Source organism: Pinus tabuliformis, chromosome Q (assembly GCF_031772625.1).
Source record: "Pinus tabuliformis cultivar Carrire ecotype Pingquan chromosome Q, CPIR1, whole genome shotgun sequence".
Lineage (NCBI taxonomy): Eukaryota > Viridiplantae > Streptophyta > Pinopsida > Pinales > Pinaceae > Pinus > Pinus tabuliformis.
Window position 1 is genome coordinate 274,329,776 of NC_142296.1, and position 2,840 is coordinate 274,332,615.

The window sequence follows — 2,840 nt, forward strand, 5'->3', positions numbered from 1 at the left end:
TAATTGTAACAAATTTTGTTGCTTGAAGGTTGGCCATGAAGGTTACAAATTGCTACAAATTGGCAAATGCCTACAAATTGTTCATTCAAATAAAATGAAAAGTTATTTGCAGGTGGGATGTTGTCTTTTAACAAGTAGACTTCCAAGGATTGCCAAACTAAAGTCCCCATATGGATTATTAAACAATGATGCATTTGAGATTAAGACAAATTCTATATCAGCATATTATTATACAACCTTAACTAACGCATTGACTAGCTTTTCCACTAGGCAATCAACTAGTGTAACGGATTTCACTTCGAGTGGATCTTTTCCAATATATTTGACTACAAGCAATGGCTTATCTAATCATTTGACTATGAATTCTCATGGTGAATCTAATACAAAAGTTCCATCTATAAGGGACTTTTGTCTTCTCCAATGGTTGACTAAGACAATTGAAGTTGTCGATGTTAATGTAGGTACGATAAATGACTCAAGAAAGACTTGATAGAAATAGTGTGTTAGTGTTGCTTTCATGGCATGTATCCTAAAGGAATTGATCTCAATAGACATTCATATGCACAAGTTTAATCTAAATGGGAGAATGATATGACTAAAGAGTGCAATTCCTTTGATGAAAAATAAAAGTTGACTTAGTTCCCCAGGCATAAAGAAAGAATGTGATGAAATGTCTAATGGTCTACAAGACTAAATTTACCATCTGCATAAAGAAAGAATGTGATGAAATGTCTAATGGTCTACAAGACTAAATTTACCATCTACAAATGTTATTGAGAAACATAAATTTACTTGTGACAAAAATCTTCTCTCAACAAGATCATATTCATATTGACTACATTGAATCTTTGCACCTATTGCAAATATGAACTCTTATCTACTTATTCTTTCACACATTATTCATTCTGTATAAGAGTTATAACATACATCCTACTAAAGAAATCCTTTTACACTTTGAAGCAAGCCTCCATAGTGTGGTATAAGAAGATTGATTGATTATTAGTTTTGGTTTCAAGCATCATGAATTTGATTGTAGTGTTTATATTTTGCAAATGATGATACTTACATGTTGGTGACTTAATCATAAATGTGCAAGTGATAATACTTACATGTTGGTGACTTAATCATAAATTGAAGTAGTGTCAACCTAATTTTGGGTTTGAAAAAACAATAAATAGAGATATTTAGAATTACAAACCTGAGTGTGTTGTATTTTTCCTTATGGAAGCCAAGTTTTGCAAATGGATAACAATATATTTATTTACCTAAATATAAATCGCCATTCATTAAACATGTTTAGGATGGAATAATATAAACCATTTTTGGCACCATATCAATCAAGAGAGACATTGACTGAGTGTGCCTTTGAAAATTGACTGAGTGTGCCTTTGAAAATTAATGGTACTCTCTACAAGAAGACTACTGGAGCCTCATTTACTTGATTCATAGCAGATTTGATATATTATTTGATGTTAGTGTGGTCTACAAATCCATGTAGGATATGAAAGAGAGCTGCCTAGAGGCCACGAAAAGGATTGTTTATGAAAGATACATATTAGCACAGTATGAAGTACTGCATTGAGAATATGAAACTAGTCAGTTACTTTGGTCTTGTAAGAAGCAGGCAGAACTATTGACCACTAAAATTGAATATAAGGGTGCATTTAATGTTGACAAAATCAATGTGAATCCACATCATGGATGAGGTTAGCTTCTCGTTTGAGCAATAGATTCCAATGTATTATGCAATACAAAATCTTCTTGTTCATAGTAAAATAGTGTATGTGGAGTCTTCATGCCCATTATTTGACAAAATAAAGATATTGTGAATCTTCTTGTTCATAGTAAAATAGTGTATGTGGAGGCTTCATGCCCATTATTTGACAAAATAAAGATATTTTGAATCTTATTTACTGCAAGATAAGTGATCACATCATTAATATTTTTGTAGATTCATTAACAAAAGACAAGTTTACGAAACTTTGAACTATGTTTTGGATTTAAAAAATTGCAATCATGGTAGAGTGTACATAAGACAATTTCACCTCTAAAAAGTTTCAGATAGTTGTGTTGACAAATGAGCTTTGAAACATCAATTTCATCATACAATTTGACCTTTTATGGATATTGTTGATTCACAATGGAAGGTCAAATTACTAATTGGTTAGATTCGTCCAAGGTCCCCAAGTTATGCAAGTCGAAGTATCTAAGATAGGTCCCCAAGCTTTGCAAATCAAAGTATCTGAGATGAAGATCCAAATGCATTTAAGATGATTAACGTTGATTGTTTTTCCTATTTTAGATGAGTTACTTTTAATTTTAAGCCATATATAAATCATACCGATTGTCTTATCATTAAAATTATTTAGTTATCCATTTTATGTCAGGCAATGCTTACTTGTACTTCAACACTGTAAAGATATCTTTGAACACAACATTTTCTTGAAATTCATTATTCTTCGTTCCTGTAAGTCCACGGCTCTCTAACAACCATTACCATTGACTTGAGTACATTTAAAGAACATTGTGATATACTTAAAACCCTAGTTTTAAAAATAAGACATAAATTCCTTGAGAATTCACTTTCTAATAAGACATAAATTCCTTGAGAATTCACTTTCTTTAGATCCTTTGAAAGCTCATTTACCATAGGAGTTCACAATTTATTGTTAACTATCCTCGGCTGCACTTGGAGATGATACAGCGCATAGCAACCTCCCATGAAATAACAACAGAAATCTTATAAATCAGACAGAGCAAATCAACATTGCCACAAAATACCTTAAGTATCATCATCGCGGTTACTTCATAAAAAGTGCCAAACATAATACAAAGAACAA